Source organism: Nothobranchius furzeri, chromosome 1, assembly GCF_043380555.1.
Source record: "Nothobranchius furzeri strain GRZ-AD chromosome 1, NfurGRZ-RIMD1, whole genome shotgun sequence".
NCBI classification, from domain to species: Eukaryota; Metazoa; Chordata; class Actinopteri; order Cyprinodontiformes; family Nothobranchiidae; genus Nothobranchius; species Nothobranchius furzeri.
The window spans coordinates 61457542-61478299 of record NC_091741.1 but is presented as its reverse complement, the minus strand read 5'-3'; the positions used below and the strand labels follow the sequence as shown (position 1 = coordinate 61478299).

Here is a 20758-nt window from a genome sequence, read left to right as displayed (position 1 = left end):
TCAGGACGTCCAAGTTTGCTTGTTTTGTTTTACCCTACAGGGAGGACGTCCAGACTGTTAAAATGGGCACGCGTGTGTTTTTTCTTCTCTTCTCTTCCAGCTGTGTGCCCAGCTGGGTTCTGTGTCATTTTTACTCTGAGAAATGAATCTGGGTGGTGGTGCTGTGGTTTATAGAGATTACAGACCGTGGACGACCAGAGCATGGGAGGGGACCGACCACTGGCTATAGAAAGACAGCAAACCACACGTCTGTCATCAGAATACACAAAGGGGAACGGTGCTCTGCAGCGAGAAAACGACTGGGAGAGACATTTCTGTAATGTGTTCTACAGAAATGTTTGACTATAAAGTCAAATGAACGTGATCAAAATTACAGATGTGGAGAAACGAATGAAGGATCTGCAGTCTTTGCTCACCGTCAAGTACTCAACTACAACTTTTGAACTGTAGAAATTGTACAGACTCACATCCACAGGTTATTATTATAGTGTGTAAAATACGCAGAGTACACTGTTAAGTCACTATAAGGTTTGTAGAGATTTTAGCCCTCCTTACAGAATTCTTGTTTTCCTCATTTGGTTCTTAAAGCAACACCAACGTAGCCCTGCGAACTAGACCAAAATCTTGCCTTCCAAAGTTTGGTCTAGGAACACTCCACTGGAATATTCACAGCACTCCAGCTGGCCAATCACAGTGCTCTATCCACTTTGTGGGCCAATCAAGGCACTCTATTTCTCTGGTGGGCCGGATTATACAACAGAGTGGAACAAGATGGAGACAGCTCGTTTGAAACAGCTTTTACATCAATTTTAGAAAGTTTGGACTTGGGCTTCGTTAGAATCAGGAGCAGATAGATGTATTTAAGTCCTTTATTTAGAAAAAAGGATGTATTTTTGCCTTCTTCACAAGCGGCCCGCCTCGTTTACCGACATCCGTTGCGTTGAGTACGTCATGTTGTTCGTTATCCAGTAGCATGCATGCGGAGATCATTTGAAAGACAACTGTAGAACCCGCCCCACGACCGAGAGCTGTCAATGGAGCGTTGTTAGACTAAACAATACATTTATTTAGCCTGGCTTGCCAGGCTAGTACTAAAGAGGTTTCAAACTGGTTTCAGTGGATCTTGGAGGGACGGAGGGGGAAAATAGCCTCCATAGTAGAGTTCAAAGGTCGAAATATGTGTGAAAAACAGCAAAGACCTGTCTCACATCTACCAAAAATCCCCAAGACTTCTGGGAAAACATCCTGTGGGCTGGTGGGACTAAAGTGGGTCTTTCTAAAAAGGGGTGTGTCCCATTACACTAACGGTGTGTTTCAGGAAAATCATTATAACAACAGTTATATTGGGTAAACGGGCGATGAGGTTAAGTGTCTGCCCTGTAATCAGAGGGTTGATGGTTCAAGCTTCACTCAGTCTCTTGCTGTCATTGTGTCCTTGGGCAAGACACTTCACCCACTGCTGGTGGTGGTCTGAGGGACCGGTGGTACCTGTGCAACCCAGAGCAGCTGCAGCTACACTCTAGCTCACCATCACCAGGATGTGAATAGGTGAATGACTGGTTATATTGTACAGCACCTTGGGGGTGTCCTAGAGCTCTAGAAGCACAGACCATTTACCATCCATGGTGCTAATGTGATGGTCGGGTTGCTTTTTACATTCTTCTAATTTATTTAATTCATTCAAAATTGAAAAAAAAAATTACATGATTTCCGTATCAAGAAAAACTTTTAGAATAAAAAGGAGCAGAGAGATGAACGTAACTTACTCTAAAATCCTCCTCCTCACAATCTTATTCAAACTTTTATAAACACAGATACAGTATTTTCTCACCTGGTGTCATTTTCCAACTAACTCAGACACTAGTTTATCCTTTCATGATTTAATGCATGTTTTGAATACACTGATATTAAATCTTGAATCTTTATTTCCTTGTTCGGGTTCTAACTTTAGACTTCAGTTCCTTTCTGATGATAACCAGTTGCTTTTTATGCTACGCTGCATCAGGACCCTGACCACATACTGTAACTAATGGAACCATGGAGTTCTGCCCTCTACCAGAACACCCTCAAGGAGAATGACCTTTGACCTTAAACTGGTTTATCCAGGAAACCCCTCCAATGTGGCTCAATTAAAACCATGGTGTAAAGACAAGTTCTACAGTGATGTGAGATTATTTACCACTGATCACAAACGCTGATTTCAGCGTTTGCCAGCAAGCTCTTAAAGTCCACAATGTTTTCACACAGGACCAGGTTTGTTTGGATAGCTTTAATCCCTTTAAGTTTTTATTTGGTACTCAGGTTATATTTGTCTGACAGTGAAATCAGGTTACTGAGCTGAAATTTTTTGGATGACAAAATATCTGGAGACTAAAGGAGGCAAATACTTTCCCACAAATACAAAATACACCAAACACGCCTTAAATCACTGTCTTTAACACCTGTGTGTTACTAGGAAACCTCACAACTTGATTTTCTTGGTGCCGTTTGGAACTGAGTCCATGCCAGTGTTGTGTTTCTGCTGAGACTTAACCCAGACCCTTTCTCAGGGCCATCACAGCTCTCTTGTCCCGGGTTTGGCAGTCACCTGTGAGGGGTGACTGACTCCTAATCCTATTGAAGTTTGGGCTGTTGTGTAACACTGGGGGCTGCTGCTGAATACAAAATACATCCTAGATCCCAGAAGGGAGCAGCGGAGAAAGTTCTAACTGAATATTAATGAAGACACTGACACCATCCTACCTTTTCCCCCAAGTAGATTTTTTTCATTCAGTTATTGAGTGTTAATGAAAGGGTGAATCACCTGAGTGACAGGTTATTCGGTTTGAATTATCCAATGAGCACCAATCTACAGCAGCTCTAATTCTGTTGGTAATTATTTATTTTCCTTTGAGAGAAATTCCCATCTCAGAGGACATGGCATGACCTTCCTTACAGGTTGCAGCATGTTTAGCCCACGTCATCAAACGCCTCGCTTCTGTGGAGCTGTCACCTGAAAGGACGCACCTTATTAGGAGGATAAAATTAGGAGAACTCACCGGAGACCGCAGACTAGAGAAATAATCCCTGAGACGTGACTCGGTGGACAGCAAAGGGAAGGAAAAAGTTGAAGGTCCGTGGATTTAAAAAAATGACCTTCTGAGATGAAGACGCGATCATGGATGGAGGAAGGCACGCAGCTGGAGGGACAGACGTGTGGATGAGTGGATGAATCCCGTCCGAACCGAACTGAGCTGTAGCTCTGACTGAGACAAATGGATCCTTAAGACACAGGGTCCGTGAAAATACACGGAGCGGAGCCGCAGGAGTTCCTCTGACAGACCGGGCGGCTCGCTGCGTGCCGCTGCATGGACCACCGAGGGACGACACTGACGCCTAGTGGGCACAAACGATACTACACCGTCCTAAATTACCATGATTTCAAACAGGAATTGATTTGTTTTTATTAGTGAATGAAAGCAGGGGCGGATTTAGGATTTTGTGTGTGTGTGTGTGTGTGTGTGTGTGTGTGTGTGTGTGTGTGTGTGTGTGTGTGTGTGTGTGTGTGTGTGTGTGTGTGTGTGTGTGTGTGTGTGTGTGTGTGTGTGTGTGTGATAATTGTTTCTTAATACATTTAAAATATCAAATTTGACCAGCAGACAAAAAGCACTAGATTATGAACTAATATGATATAATGATTGTTATTAGCTACTATACAGCACTGAGAAAACAAATCCTCTCTGGGAATTTACATTTAGATTTGAGCCATGTTTAACCATCATATGGATCCTGTTAAAGAAAAGGCAAAAGTCATACAAGTCATAAATTAGAAACTCAAAATAGTTAGAACTAGAAAGAGTTGACATTGAAGAAGAAGGAGAAGAAGAAGAAGAAAATATCATTTCTATAGCGCCTCTCAAGATAAAAATCACGAGGCACTTCACAAAAACAAAAACAAAAAATATAAAAAATTGTAAAAATATAAAAAAGCACTTAGAAAATGTTTAAAAATATATTTAAAATGAGCAAGAATAAGCAATTGCGATTTAAAAGAAAATATGTAAAGAAAGAGAGAGAGTGAATAGGAAAGAGGGAAATCAGTGAGGAAGGTGGAATAGGTGGGGAGAGCAGAATAAAGAGAGAGTGGTGAAGAAGGTCATACAAAAGCCAGCTTGAACAAGTGAGTCTTCAGCTGCTTTTTAAAGGAGACCACTGAATCCACTGATCTCAGGCTCAGGAGGAGAGAGTTCCAGAGTCTGGGGGCCACAGCAGCAAATGATCTGTCACCTTTGGTCTTTAGCCTGGTGCTGCACAACCAGTAGGCTTTGATCACTGGACCTCAGGGGCCTGCTGGGGGTGTAGGGACTAAGAAGATCACCAATGCAAGATGGTGCTTGTCCATGTAAGGCCCTATAGACCAGAACCAGGATCTTGAAATGAACCCTGAAGTTGACTGGCAGCCAGTGAAGCTGGAGGAGAAGCGGGGTGATGTGGGAGTGTTTGGAGGACTTGGTCAGAAGCCGAGCACAGGCAATCTGAACCACCTGTAGACGGTTCAGGGAGGTTCTGCTCAGACACGTGAAAAGAGAGTTACAGTAGTCTAAGCGTGAGGAGATGAAGGTGTGGAGAACTGTCTCAAGTTCAGAGCGAGACAGAAGGGGACTCAGCTTAGCAATGTTCCTGAGATGGAAGAAGGAAGAGCGAACAAGAGAACTGACATGAGAATCCAGGGTGAGAGCTGGGTCAAAGGTCACACCAAGATTCCTGACAGAAGGTTTGGTGTGGGAAGCAAGCTGACCAAGAGAATCTCTGACTTTGGGAACCAGCTTGTCTGGGGCACAGATGAGGATCTCAGTCTTATCTTCATTCAGCTGTTGAGGGTCTGACCTAGGAAATTACTGTGCATTAATTTTCCTCAAAAGACTGTGTTTTAAAAAGCAAATAATAACATCAGCGCCAGAGACACTTCATTTCCCATGATGCTTTACACACGGAAGCAATGTGATGACGTCACCACAACAACAGCTCCCGTCTCCCTGTAAAAGGAGAGAAAAACGAAACTTAATTGTTCTTTTGCCCAGTAACACTGGCTGTAAAGGACGCTCATTGCACGCTCCGATCAACGTGAGCAGATCAAACACCGAACCGCTGGAAAGCTGGGTTTGGAAATCCAGCAAATCTGCTCTCTTCTGCTCAACTCCAGCTGATGTGAAGGAAACGAGCGGAGCTCCCATCAAACCTCACAAAGACGCTGTAAGTTATCAAACTTAGCACAAAAGAAACTTTGCTCTCTCTGTCCAGCCCGTGGAGAGACACTCGTGAGTGAACAACGGAGGAAATCACATCTGATCAGGGAACACAAGGGACGCCTTGCTTTGCTCCGGAACAGCTGTTATCTCCTGCAAGTTTTTATTTCATTTAAACTTTTACCTTTTCCGTTTCTTCTAGACCAAAATAAATGGTCGCAGCGCGAGACCGTTTCAAATTATCAGACGTGTTTTCCTCTTCTTCCGCACCAAATACGCATATATATATCGTGAAGTAAGGTCTGTTTGTTTATTATTTAAATGTCTGGGTCTTTAGTCGTCAGCTCTGGCCAGGCTGGTAGACTTCTCTTTTAGAATAAATAATTTACGAGTGACCTTTGTTGTTTTGTTAACTTTTGAAGTGTTGAAGTTAAGTTTTACTGTGATCTTAAGCCACTGAGATTTTATTCCTGTGCTGCATCTGAGAGAAGAAAAAACGTTTCCTTTGTATTAGAGCTGGAGACAGCTTACAGCTCATTCCTCCAGCCTTATCAGACACACACAGCTCAAGAACACACTCCCTGCACACCTGTTCAGCAGAACAGAGGATCCCTTTCACACACACACACACACACACACACACACACACACACACACACACACACACACACACACACACACACACACACACACACTCATACGTGTTTTTAGTGTTTGTGGGGACATCCTCCATTACACACACATTTTCAATTATATTAAAATTGTTTTGCATTATTAATCTCCTTGTCAATTAAATGTTATAAAATTCAGACTTTGTCTCCAGAGACTTGCTTGTGTTGGTGTGAAATCTCTGCTCCTAGGATTCCACGAACATTTCAGATAGACTGATAATCATTTTGGATTCATTTCCCTTTCTAATTAGAATGGGTGATGCCCCGAAGATACCTAATGGTATCTTAATTAATTAATAATTCGGTAAATATTCCCATATTTACAGAATTTATTGAAGAATCCAAAAGTAAGTTAAAACTTACTAATTATTCGCTCCTAATAACCCCAAAACAGCTGAAGAAAGCTCCCAGCCATCCAGGTTTTGATAGTCTAAGCAGGTGTGTAACAGCTGCAGCTTAGACATCTCATGGGGCTTAAAGGAGATGTACAGTTGGATGTCATCTGCATAAAGATGGTAGGAGATTCCTTTGAAGGAGCTCAGGATGTGCTGAAGAGGAAGCAGATAGAGAAGGAAGAGCAGAGGCCCCAGCACAGAACCTTGTGGGACACCATGGGTAAGAGAGGTGGTAGAGGACCTAAACTTGGAGACGGCCACAGAAAAGGAGCTCTCAGAGAGATAAGAGGAGAACCACTCCAGATCAGATCCTGATAGGCCTACCCAGTCTCTGAGCCTCTCCAGTAGCAGGTGATGGTCAACAGTGTCAAAGGCTGCAGTCAGGTCAGCAGGACCAGAACAGAACAGTCCCCTGCATCACTGTGAGTCAGAAGGTCATTAGAGACCATAAGAAGAGCTGTTGCAGTAGAATGAGCTCTACGAAAACCTGACTGGAAGCTATCATAGATGTTATGTTCATCGAGAGCAGCTGTGAGTTGTTTAGCCACAATCTTTTCCAAGATCTTGGAGATGAACGGAAGTTTAGAGATGGGTCTGAAGCTGCTATGGAGAGAGGGGTCGAGACTCGTTTTTTTAAAAAGCGGGTGGATTACAGCATTCTTAAAGTAAGCAGGGACCTGACCAGAAACCAGAGAAGCATTAATAATAGAGAGCACGCTGGGACCGATGGACTGAAAAGCACTTTTAAACAAAGATGAGGGTAAGATGTTGAGGGGGCATGCAGAGGTCTTCATTGAGTTAACTAGTTTGGTTAACTCAGGCAAAGAAACAGGAGCAAAGCTATCTAGGATGATGGGCCTGGTTGGAGTCGGGAGAGGCAGCGATAAGACTGAAGGAGAGATGCTAGATCTAACCTTATTGACTTTGTCCACAAAGAAAGACAGAAAGTTCTCGCAGTCTGTAACAGAGTGGATGGAGGCTGTAGGAAAGGCAGGAGAGACGATGCTGCTGATGGTGTTAAACAGCACCTTGGGGTTCCCTTTGCTCTGGGACACCAGGTTGGAGAAATAGGAAACCCTCGCGTCTCTGACTGCAGAGTTAAAGGATGTCAGAAGATCCTTTAGGTGCAGCAGATGGACGTGGAGATGGGTTTTCTTCCACAAACGCTCAATTTTTCTGCATTGGCGCTTCTGCGAAGGCTGTCATTAAACCAGGGAGTAAGGTTCACTCTGAGGAGATTAACACCTTTCAGCATGTGCATTTTCTGCTTTTCCAGCAGTGATATTGCTAATTCTGTTGAATGAAATTCACTGTTTAATGAGACAGCTGGTGAAAATGATATGTAAATAAGTAAGAATGCATGTAGACCTACATAATGAAGCAAAACTGAAACACTAATATAAAGTATATATATTATATTTTATTCTCCCTTCGAATCTGGGAGGGTGGAACCCCAGCTCCAGCTATGGCTGAGCCCCCAGGGGGTCCAACTTGATATTTTTTCAAGGGGCCCAAAATCTCCAGCAGCCCCCCTGGTGGCAGCCGTATTAAGACTGATCCGATTCAGCCGCGATATGACCGTAAGTCTTTGCCTCTGATTGGGGAGGGTTGTACTGATCCAGGGGAACCATGCCTGTTTGCAGTGAGGCTGCCCGTCTGTGCGCCGAGAGCCGCTATTGCATTCAGCTTTGCCCGCAGCGGCGTCAGCGGTGCACTGACCCTCCTGCTGCTCCATCCCGCCACGATCAATCTCCTCTCCAGAGCCTGTTGTGGGCCCAGAAGACTCCTCACTGCTGTTCTGTCCTTATGGATTTGTTCCGCATGCAGGATTTGTTAATTAGTGGTCGGGTGTTGGACTCCTGGTTGCCGGGGCAACCACCAGGTAACTCCGAGTCCCTTGCCCAGGGACACAACAGCAGAATTCTCTGTCCGGAGCCGGGATCGAACCTGCAGCCTTCCGATTACTGGACAACCCGCTCAACCTGTTGCACTACCATGTCCCCTATCACAGACACCCACTCACATATGATGCTATGAAAACAAAACACATCAGCATCTGTATAATCTGGTAAAATTGACCCATTACATTGGGTCAAAATGAATAAATAAGCAACCACTTTCAAACCATCATTTATTTAACAACATGTATTCCCAATAGAAATGTATTGAATTGATAGAGCTATCACAGAAGACCACAGACAACACATCAGAAAACATTATGTTCCTCGGCTCATTTTAAGCAGAAATCACACTGACATGGTGACCCTGTCTCCTCAGAATTCAACAAGGCAATCAAGTTATTTGTCCAACACAAACGATTTGAAATACGCCAGTTATACTTCCACAACAATTTACACCATTTTCATAAAGCTGGCACCTCAAGGAAAAAATAAATAAAATGCAGTATTACTATTATCTGCTCACAAACATTTTGATCCTAAGCTCATTTTAACTTGTTTTAAAATAGAACAATAACATCTCTTCATCGGTCAGTCTGCATGAGACTGACTCTCAGCCGCTCTCAACTAACGTTCAAAGTCATGGGCAGCGAAGCGTCTGCGCAGCGCAAATGCCTGGGTGGACAGTTTGTTTAACATAAAGCGGGAGATTACAGATACAGTATTTTGCTCGTGCCCTTGCTGCCCCAGACCTGTCAACTTTGTCAAAATTTTTTGAATACCACTTGTGCAGCGTTTTTTCATGGACTTTTGCCACTGCATTGCTTTTCACACTGTAATCTCCCATTTACTGGATGGAAAATTTTATACACACGCACACACACACACACACACACACACACACACACACACACACACACACACACACACACACAGTTATAGTTCTTATTTTGACTAGTAAGGTTATAGACATTTTTACTGTTTGACCTGACTCCAAAGTATCATGTATTTTAATATTTAACAGTAAAACTCTAGAGTTTACTTATATAATATTTGTGATTATGCTAGCTACTTGTATTAAATCATTTCAATACAAATTAATTTAAAAAAACAATTATATTAATGGTAATTATTTATTTTGTAAATTGCAATAGGTGTTTCTGTTCTCAAGAATGTAATATTAAATTGGCTTAAAGCACATATGCACACATCACCAGGGCTTATTTCCTAATTACCTGCAGCTCTGCAGTTCCTTGCGGCTTATGTCCACATCATAGTTGCAGATTGTGCAAAATGCATGCTGAGGTTGTTCGGAGGGTCGCAAGCATGGCCACTGTTCTTGATATTTGGACAAAAACTTCTGAGACACATGGACCCTCTTCTTTTTGGCAGGTCTGCTAACCAATCCCTCCCTGTCTGCGTCTCCCTCATCTGCCATAGCATGAGTTGCAAAACGAGCTGCAAAAAAAAATATTGGCTGCATGTTTAAACTGTATAAAAAACCACATTCCACTTCATACACAGGCCAAATATCTGCAAAGGATAAAGACAAACACACGCACACACACACACACGCACGCATGCACGCACGCACGCACACATGCACACACACACACGCACACAGTTTACCTCACCAGAACAGCAGCAAGTGGTGAACCGGAGGGAGAGAGAATCAGGGAGGGAGGAGGGCAGGGCTGTTACATTATAGGTTAGGTAGGATAGTTTTTCTCCGCTTTTCTACAATGATTGGCTTAAATTTAGTAGATCTCCAACGTAATTGTAACAGTTGTTTATATCCCACCGTCTGCCAACAGAAAGCGAGCTATAGAGACAGTTTCTAAAGCGACGCATAATTTACAAAGCTCTTCCCCTGATGCTCTCTTCAACATTACACTGTCCTTACATCTTCAACAGACAAGTATCTTAGCGAGTAAAGCTTATTTTACCTGACAGTTTCCACTTCCCGCTTGAGGCCGCCTTCGTGAGAGGAAGTGCACATGTCACTCAAAAGAGCCAACATGTAAATATATCTGTTCCCATTTTTAAGCTGAATTAATAAAACATAATAAATACAATAGCTTGACACAGAAAATAGAATTCTGTCACTGAGTCTATTCTGAACATACGATTAAAACACGTAGCAGGTCAATGCAATGATAATCTAAAAATTGAAATTCCACAAAATCAAAGACAGTTTTAACATACACATCAAGAAACAATTCAAACATTTAATTGTCACAATTTTTAAGTAATTTGTGACAAAAATGTTCAACTCATTTTTAAACTCACAACATGGGCTTCTGCTGTTTTTCTTTTAAGGCATATTAGGCAGTGTGGGCTTGCTGTTAGCACCCCCTAGTGTTCATTTATAGAAAAAAAGAAACAGCTCCTCACTGCGTGTTAGTGTTTTTAACACCTTAGTTTAACAGCTGAAACGTCTCTGCATTGTGTCTACAGGAGCGATTCATCATTACATCAAACAAATCACCTGTGTTCATGATCTAAAACACACAGGAAACATGCTGGAGGTAGACTACTGCCTTTTGAGTCCAACAGGGACCAGACCAGCACTCTGAAGATGCAAGTGTGATATTCTGGCCACAGGGGTGCGGTGGGGGTCTGAGTAACATTTCATTAACCAAAGGATCATTTTAGACCATAATGGCTTAAGAAAAATATTTAAAAATATGAAAAAGTTGCACAGTGTGGCTAAGGTAGGAACATGAAAATGGGTTCTTTTAATAGAAGCTCAGAGGGTTAAAAAAATCATTGGAAAATCGAGCTTGCAGCAGGAAAATATTAAAATGACGTGGTCAGAGCTCTCCACGGTGCTTTTAACTATTTTAGATGTAGTAGCAACTTCCAAAGTTGCTATAGAGGCAAAGATTAGGCCCAGGTATATTTGTTTGACGTGCTGTCTGCTTCTTATTAATTCACAGAGAGGTGGAATGCTTTTGTCCATTTATTGTTGCAGGTGACTCTAAATTCTGGTCAAATCCTTAAACACAACATGACTAATAAACAAAGTAAAACAAACTGAATTGTGATGTGATTAACTGAACATTTGCGGTCAACAAAAACTACGGCTGCCCAGCCCTACTCTATCTGTCAAAATCACCCGGTGACAGCTCTTTTTAATTCCGACGCCCACACCTTTGTGACCCATGACAACAAAAGGGGAAATAAAAATGGAAACTCAGTATTCAACTCATCCAAGAAATATTACGGCTCCTACAGATGCTTTTTAATTCAAAGCGATTTTTTTTTTTTGCTTTTTGTTTTTCCGATTTGAAACAATTTAATATTTTACATAGAAATCAGCCATTGTAAAGCATATTTCAGAAAGGTTTAACACACAGGTGTTATGAAACAGACAAAGCTTGAAGGAAATGTTTTAAAGGTGAAAATCATGCAATTGCTACAGGCTCAGTGTGATCAGTACAGATAATGCAAAACGTTTTTCATGATTTATGCACAAAGATGTGTTTCATTTTTCACCTGAGACACTTGGCACAACTTCACCAAACAGAAAGCCAAAAGAGCTTTGTTGGGCATGTCTGTAAATAGCAAAACGAACTGACATTTGTCAGAGGAAAATACAGAAGTAGGTGTCGAGTGACGAACCACAAGATATACAAACCTCATTCAACTTTTTTTCAAAAGAGACGCTGCGCTTTTATGCTCACAGGTCCAAACGGTGACCTTCAGTCCTCCAGAGTCTCTGGATCCAGTCAGAGCTGGTACTTGAAGATGATCCTGCTGCTCGGTCTGATCTGGTCTCTCTGGGGAGAACCAGCTCGGTGTCTGCAGGAGGATGGAGGTTTCACTTTTAGTGGAGACATCCTCCACATCACCGTGGCCACCGACGATGTTTACATCGCTACAGAGGAGAAGCTTTACCAGCTGAGCCACGACCTGGTTCTGACCCACAGTCTGACCCAGAGAGGGATGTTAAAGGACTTGAACCAGAACACAAAAAGATTACAGCAGTTTTTAGAAATGGATGAGCAATTCCATTAGAAAGAGAGGAATGAATAATGTCCACTATGAGAGGAACCGGAGAAGGGAGGCAAGCTTTAACCAGTACTGTGGGAATCAGATCAAACTGAGAACTAGAAGACTTGGACTTACAAACAAGATCCAGTATTTTAGTGGAGGTCGGAAGCTGGAAAGAAGAAAACAATGCAATCAAAGCTCAGATTCAACAAAAAATATCATTTAAAATAAAATGTACTACTTTTAAATCATGTGCATGTTTACACACATTTGAACTCTGCGAGTTATTTTAACATCAACCTGCCCGGGGACTACAGATGGAAATTGGCATCCCTGCTTTAATCTGGTACAATGCATCTTTCTTTTGTGGTTAATGCTAAATTGTGCACTGTTCCTGTTTAATAAACTTTTACAATACAAAATACTTGTAGCAGAACCAGGACTTTGTTGGATCAGTTGGATTTTTGGATTGAAGAATGACACAAAATAGTGGACAGGGAGTGAGAGGGTAAATTATCAGGAGGATTCGTCAGGGTCTAATCAAAGAAGACACTGTTTAAAGAGTTACCGTGATGGACAAAATTACCGCAGTGATTCATTTTAGTTTGCTGAATACTTTCTCTATAATGCAGCATAAAATGCCATCATTGCATAATTTAACAATTCCAACAGTTACAGAACAAAACTTGGTGAGAAAATACACAAAGAAGTTAGATATTCATGAAATACGTTTTCTTTGAGATCAGTAAAATATGATTATTTTATTTTTTAAACAAATGTTTCATTCTTCAATTTCTTGCTCTCTTGTACACAGTTCTATAAATCGTCAGTGTCTTAAGATTTCTGTCAGTAATCGTTTAGCAGATGATTATATTTTTGCTTTTCTTGGTAACGCTTTGTAAAAATGAAATAAAACAATGCAGCAAAAACTTACTGCGCTATTTTTAATAATAGCCCCAGCCACCAAAATACAGAAAACACTTTTCTTCTCTCATACTATTTTCTCATTATGGTCACAAAGACAAGTTCCTCTTCATGCAGTGTTTGGTGGTTCATGCATGAACCAGTTGACTCATGTCCTATAATAAGATGTGATTACACACAATTGTTGAACTGACAAACTGACATCTCTTCCATTTCATACACTCACCACCTGAGCTTCAGACCCATCTCTAAACTTCCGTTCATCTCCAAGATCTTGGAAAAGGTTGTGGCTAAACAACTCACAGCTGCTCTTGATGAACATAACATCTATGATAGCTTCCAGTCAGGTTTTCGTAGAGCTCATTCTACTGAAACAGCTCTTCTTAGGGTTTCTAATGACCTTCTGACTCACAGTGATGCAGGGGACTGTTCTGTTCTGGTCCTGTTGGACCTGACTGCAGCCTTTGACACTGTTGACCATCATCTGCTACTGGAGAGGCTGAGGGACTGGGTAGGGTTAGGCTGGCCTGTCAGGATCTGCTTTGGAGTGGTTCTCCTCTTCTTTGGTATGTTCTTGCTGTGTTTAGTTTCTAACTGCATTTTTGGTTCTTTTTTCAAACACAGAAAATTTTTCTTTTTTTTACCTTGCTGACAGTTTTGTTTACCGGCTGTAAACTTCCTCAGAGCTGACGCTGATGGTGGCATCACTTCCTTCTCCATTTATCCGTGGGCAGCAGAGGGCGTTGTCACGCTCTGCTGCTCAAGGATCATAAACACCGAACAACAGAAATACAAAAGATGGATAAAGGAAGCCATAGAGATAAGGAGACGTGGATACGGGACCATGAACAGAGACGATGGGGTTTACACACTGGATCGTGCATGGGACTGTGTCATCGGTGAAAGGAGAGCAGGATATTAAATAAGCAAATTCTTATGAGGCAGATAAGACAAAAAATGGGGATATCAGGAGCTAAACTACTGACGCTCGGTTAACGAACCCAGAACCTGTGAAACTGGTGATTGCCAAAGCTTCACCTCCACTAATTAGCTTGGGCTGCCAGACCTGCTCTCTGTCTATTCTACACAGAATAAGGAAGCATTGGCATGGTTGGCCAGGCTACTGCCTTATGACATAATGCCTGGCTGTGTGTGTGTGTGTGTGTGTGTGTGTGTGTGTGTGTGTGTGTGTGTGTGTGTGTGTGTGTGTGTGTGTGTGTGTGTGTGTGTGTGTGTGTGTGTGTGTAAGTTAAAATCTGTTTTGTATACACCATAAAAGAACACTTCTTTTGTTGTTTTTTAGTTTGTGATTAATGTTCTAGATTTGTCTCTTTGTTCTGCAAACTTGCTTTTATTGGTTGTAAGACAGAAGGGCCTGCTCGAAAACGAGATGGCTCATCTCTAACACTTTATATTTCCTACAATATAACTTAAAAAATTTTAAAAATGTGATAAGAACTGGCAGTAATTTGAATGTAGTTCAGAGAAGGATGTTGTTGGTGGGCTTGGGCTGAACGAGTCTGGTAGCTCAGCTGGGTGAAGTTGTGGGAGATTTTAGGACTTGAGCAGAGATGGCAGTAGTGCAGCTTTGGAGGATACAGGATGCCATTAAACACCATCAAAGAAGAAAATGGGACAAATCATCCCTTGGTTGGTTGATCCTGAACATTAAATGATAAAGGAAGCAATATCAGAATTAATCTTTAAGAGTACTTTTTTATGTTTGTGAAAATCTACATAGGGGAATTATACTATTAAGTTATCATCGTCTTCCTCCGCTTATCCGGGTCTGGGTCGCGGGGGCAGCATCCCAATTAGGGAGCTCCAGGCCGTCCTCTCCCCGGCCTTGTCCACCAGCTCCTCCGGCAGGACCCCAAGGCGTTCCCGGACCAGATTGGAGATGTAACCTCTCCAACGTGTCCTGGGTCGACCCGGGGGCCTTCTGCCGGCAGGACATGCCCGAAACACCTCCCCGGGGAGGCGTCCAGGAGGCATCCTGACCAGATGCCCAAACCACCTCAACTGGCTCCTTTCGATCCGGAGGAGCAGCGGTTCTACTCCGAGTCCCTCCCGAATGTCCGAGCTCCTCACCCTATCTCTAAGGCTGAGCCCGGCCACCCTACGGAGGAAACTCATTTCGGCCGCTTGTATCCGCGATCTCGTTCTTTCGGTCATTACCCAAAGCTCATGACCATAGGTGAGGATTGGGACGTAGATCGACCGGTAACTCGAGAGCCTGGCTTTCTGGCTCAGCTCCCTCTTCCCCACGACAGATTGGTTCGGCGTCCGCATCACTGCAGACGCCGAACCAATCCGCCTGTTATCTTGATAACATTTATAATTAAGTTTGGATCTAATGTCCTAATTTCTGAAGTCTGTTCTGTTCTACAGCGGGAAAAGGACGGTCACTCTCATTGGGACCAACCTACACTTTGTAGACGGTGTCTCACACAGCCACAAGCTACAGCAGGTTATACTTCCCAGGACCAGCAGCTATCAGGTAGATCTGCTGACATATGCTAATATGTTGTCATGCATGAACACTCTTATTACCTGATATGTTGCTGCATAACCTTTAATTTAACACGTTAAGTTGCGTGCAAATATAATCACATTAATTTTCACAAAAGCATTATATAAAATCATAAGATATAGGAATGCATTTGTTATTGAGAACAAAAATGTGATTGGTTTAGGAGACAAAACTGTGTGTTTTTGTAAGATTAACACGATAAATTAAGGTCAGATTACAAATATCACACAAATTCTGTGACTTTCACACAAAGTGTGTAAGGCTCTTGTTTGCAGACTTTTCTTCAGCCTTTAACAAGATGCAGCCCCACATCCTGATTGAAAGACTTGCCAATGTTTTTAATTTGCCCGATCAGCTTCTCTTACTGATTTTGAACTTTCTTACGGGGAGGACCCAGCGGGTGTTGGTTAATGGTCAGATTTCTCTCCCATTAATGTCCAGCACCGGATCTCCTCAGGGATGCGTTCTGTCCCCCCTGTTGTTTATCCTGTACACAGACAGCTGCAGGGTCACTCAGAACAACAGGTTCTTGGTTAAGTTTTCAGACGACACTGTTTTGATGTCCTTACTTTCAGGATCTGAAATAAACCATGGTCCCGTGCTGTCAGATTTTGTAGACTGGTGTGACAGTAACTACCTGGACCTGAACGTCAAAAAAACCAAGGACATGATTATTGATTTTAGACGCTCCGCACCACCCCACCTTGGTAGTAGCATCATCTACGGTGAAGTGGTGGAGGTGGTTGAAGAGTACAGATACCTTGGTCCTTGGATTGACAACAAGCTGCGGTTTGTCACAAACACGGACTCCATTTTTAAACGAGCTCAGCAGAGAATCTATCTTTTAAGGAAATTGAACTATTTTAACGTGAATAAAAGGATTCTCTGCAACTTTTATAGCTGTTTTATAGAAAGCATTTTAACATTTTCATTTGTTTGTTGGTACAAAGCCTTGTCCATGAAGGACAAAAAGAAGCTGCAGAGCATTGTAAAAATCTGCTCCAAAATTATTGGCGCCAAACAAAGAGACTTACAGTCTCTTTGGGAGGAGAGGGCGCGAAAAAAGGCTAAATGTATCCTGGGTCAGCCCCTCCATGCTCTGTACTCTGAGTTCTCTCTTATGCCCTCAGGACGTCGTTATTATGTACCTTCTCGAAAAACAAACCGCTTTGCCAACTCCTTTGTTCCATCAGCTATTGAACTGCTTAACTCTGAGCCGGGAGGGGTGGCGAAATAACAGCGAAGTATCATCGGCTTTAAGCATGTGCCATTTTTGGAGGGCTGCTGCTCATCCTCTACCCTTCATTTAGGATGTGTTCGGCATGTTGGTAGTGACACACATTGTGTGATTGTGTGATTGTATAAATGGATTGTTTGCTTGGTTGTTTTTATGAGCGAGTTATTCTGTGTGGTAAGCTACAAATTAATTGCCCCATGGGGACCAATAAAGTTTTCTGATTCTGATTCTGATTCTGAAGTGTATTTTCTGCAGAATCTCACCTATGAAACACCTGCAGCTGGAAACTCTCAGAGCAGCACCGTGTTTATGAAAGTAGCCAATGAGACGTTGTCCTGCACTCAAATAACCTATAAAGACCGGGGTTCACGGAGTTCCCGCTGTAAAGGAAGGAAATTATGTCCGTGTTGTGATTCAAGTAAGGCTTAATTTTTCTTGTCATGTGTTCATGAGTGAAATCAGTTCATAAAAGAAAACTCTTTGTTGTCCTTCCAGAAAAAGGCTGATGAACTGAACATGTCACTAGCAGAGTTGTCAGTTTGGGGCATTCAGGAGGAGAAGAAGCATTTTTGCAGAATAGAAGGCAGAAAAAGCAGCAGTGAGGTTGACTCCATCATCTGTGAGATCAAAGAAATTCAGGAGGCTGAATTTACCCAGTTGGAGGTAATTTTATATAAATTTAAAAATATTAACAAACTATATAGTTTTCTTCAGACACACTTATTTGCATTTGTTTGCACAAATAGTTATTACAAACAAATAAAAAGTGCAAATTGTCACTGAACAGAAAACTTCGTCTCACAAAAACTACTTCATCGTGTCTCTAATTATTATTTCAAATGATCTTCCCAAACCTGAGTTAGCTTATGGAGCACTACTGACCAGCAGCGTGTTTTTCATCCACTAGTTTGGCCTTTTTAATGCAGCCGATCCTTTGTTTGGAAATGTTCTAGATGATGTTGTGTTAAGAAAGCCATGTCATTACACTGCCCAGCAAGTCACAAGACTCCTGGAGATGATGGGACTTTTTAACCATTATAAAAGAATCATATTCTGTTTTATTCGATGATTTTCTCACTTTACAGATTGGGGTTAGAGTGACCTTAAAAGGTAGAGACACGCCCTCTTTGGGACTTCCAGCCAAAATCCTAAATGAACACCTCTTTGAGATCAAGCCAGATCTCACAATAGAACACTTTTAGCAGCATAGAACCACCTTTTTCAGAACAGAACCAAACAACCGTTATTTGTTTTAACCTGCAACAACTTCATCAGATGTAAAACAGCCTCCAGCAGAGACCAGAGGGTATCCCACTGACTAACTGGGCTGGGTGTAAAGCGCCTACGACCTTTGAATGCCCCAGAAGTCTAATCACTTGTCAGCCTTGTCAAGACAACTTCGTTTTGCCAGCTTGAACTCCAGAAACCATCACTACTGGTGTCGTAGATTCTTCACACTGCCGTTGGATGGGTTATGATTCATTTGATAAATAATCAAATATCACTAAATTCAGCCAGATTATTCTTGTCATGCTAGACTTCACATCTTTTCCTCTGGAGGTTTCTTCCTGTTAAAATGGAGTTTTCCTCTCCACTGGTGCTAAATGCTTGCTTAGTATGAGGATTGCTGTAAAGTCACTGACACTAGTCAGTGACTTGATGCAATTGGCTGGGTTCCTTACATAGGAAACTTTTTACTGATTGGCTTAATGAACTGACCTGTATGTGAAGTGCCTTGATGCTATATAAAGAAACTTGAATTGAATTGAGTTTGATCCAACCATTCATCACTTCCATACCAAGTCTGAACATATGTTAATCTATCAGTTTCAGATGTCAGTAAATGTTTCTGAATTCACAGTTCAGCCTATTGTAAAAATGTACCTATTAAAATATTCTCACTCAAATGCCAGCTGTTTAAACATTTCAACTTTAGAGTTTTTAATAAATGTTCAAAGATTTAAGTTTTCTGCTGTTTAGCATTTTTTTGTCCATTCTCCACCTATATTCTGAACTTTATTACAATTGTTGGTGATTTTTGCTTCAAAATATTGAAATACATTCAGCTCATTTTGTCAGTTTAGCTTAGTTTCAGCTTCACTTCAGCTATTCAGCAGCTTCAGCAATCAGTTTCCAAATTTTGCGTATGCTGCTAATTTCACAGTTCAGCTAAATGTAAATATTAAACTGTTAAACTTGTCCTACTGAAATAGCAGGTGTTTAGACATTTTAGCTGTCCAGATTTTTATACAATGTTCACAGATTTAGCTTTTCTGCTGTTTAGGATTATTTTTTTCTATTGTTCATTTACTTTTTGTGCTTTACTTGGTTGTTGGTGTTTTTTTCTGACAGTTTTGCTTAGTTTCAGCTTCAGTTATAGCCTAGTGAACTAGACCAAATTCTTGCTTTGCAAAGAATGGTCTAGGCATGCTCCATTGGAACCTCAGCAGCTCCTACCAGGACTCTGGCTAGCCAATCACAGCTCTCTAGAGGGGTTTCAAACACAAAGAGCTGTGATTGGTCCATAATGGTGGGCCAATCATAGTGCTCTATCTGCTTAGTGAACAAATCACAGAGCTTTATCCACTTTGTGGGCCAATCAGGGCACTCTATATGCCTGGTGGGTGGGATGATGCAACAGAGTGAAACAAGAGTATGTCACAGTCATTGTCCAGTGGAATGTGGAGAACATTTGAAAGACAACAATAGAACCCGCCCCACAACCGAGAGCCGTCAATGGAGCGTGGCCAGACTAAATAATACATTTATTTAGTCTGGCTTGGTCTGGCTTGCCAGGCTACTTCAGTTCAGCTGTTCAGCAGCTTCATCTTACAGTGTCAGCTATCCAGCATTCAAACAGCATTTCTGCAAGAAATGCAAGTCATCTTTATGTTTATTTATTTGGCAGACGCTTTTATCCAAAGCGACGTGTGAATCTATAGGGCATGTTGTCTATATTTATAAGAATTTGTGAAAAGGAATTTTATTTTTTATCTCTGATCACATTTCTAATTTGACTTTTTTTTTTAATAAATCTGTTTTTCTTCCCAGATTAAATATGGTGAAATGACAATTAGATTATGGACTCTGCCTTTACTGCACCAGATTTTCCTGATAGGACGCTTCCTGTTGGTTCCTGTTGTTATTGCTGGTAGGTTTAATAAGTTAACGTGGCTTCATTTCTCTTTGTTATGTTACGTGTCATGTTCTCTCTCCTTTATTCCATTAGATGTATTTTCTATTGGATAAAGTTTAACACATCAATCAGAATTACTTTTGTTTCAGGGCTGGTGATCATCTGTAGAAGGGACAAGAAACCCATCCCTGAGAAGAACAAGCTGTGATCAGTGATGCCTGTTTCCGATAATCATTTAGTCGCCAGTTTTAGAATCGGAATAAAGAATCGTGTTTATTTTAACCCAAATTACAAATTTTACAGCATCTTGCCACAATTTTCTACATTGCTGGATTTTGGGTTTGTATAGGTCTTTTTCTTGGCTTGTCGTTCTCAAAGATATTTGCTGGAGAATGAATTCTGTTGTACCACAAACGATGAGCTTGCATTGTGCTGTTTTATCATTGTAATAAACATATATTTTCAATAAAATTATTTAATTAGCCGGCAAAAAAGGAGTGGCATGCCCACAAAGCATTTGATGGTTCTGTGGCTTAGCCAGTCTCCAGACTTCAGTCCAGTGGGGAATCTGTGAAGCAAGTTTATAGACTCTGTTGCCCAGCACCAAAACATCACATCTCTAGAGATCTGCATGAAACGAGCCTAAATACCAGCTACAGTGTGCAAACCTGCTGAAGACCTACTGGAAACGTTTGACCTCTTTCATTGCACACCAAGGTTACATTACAAAGTATTGAGGTGAA

General features: G+C 41.7%; 1 protein-coding gene across 1 annotated transcript in view; it reads right to left on the bottom strand.

Moving 5' to 3' along the window:
• rerg (RAS-like, estrogen-regulated, growth inhibitor) overlaps window positions 1–3217 on the bottom strand; it is a 65327-nt gene extending 62110 nt beyond the window's left edge. Inside the window, exon 1 of the mRNA XM_015953808.3 lies at window positions 3039–3217. The gene's annotated coding sequence lies outside the window, so the exon portion shown is untranslated. The remainder of the gene's footprint in view (window positions 1–3038) is intronic.
• Between the last annotated feature and the right edge of the window lie 17541 nt (window positions 3218–20758).